Below are 250 nucleotides of genomic sequence, written 5' to 3' on the forward strand. Positions count from 1 at the left end.
TTTTTTTTCCTTTTTCATCTAGTGCTGTTGTAACAATCCTCTAGGTTTTCTCTCTTCACCCAAGTAGTGTTATTGAAAAAATGAGCTGATGAAATTGGGAGAGAAAGGAGAGGAGCAGGAGCATGCAGTGGTGTGAAGAAGGGCTGTGAAGTTTGAGAGATGAGCAGCTTCAGGGTGTTGTGCCGTGTGGGACTGCCCCTGTGTTCTGTCCCCCTCAGGTTTAAGCAATCCCATGTACATCACTCTTGTT

Source organism: Antrostomus carolinensis, unplaced genomic scaffold, assembly GCF_000700745.2.
Source record: "Antrostomus carolinensis isolate BGI_N321 unplaced genomic scaffold, ASM70074v2 scaffold35309, whole genome shotgun sequence".
NCBI classification, from domain to species: Eukaryota; Metazoa; Chordata; class Aves; order Caprimulgiformes; family Caprimulgidae; genus Antrostomus; species Antrostomus carolinensis.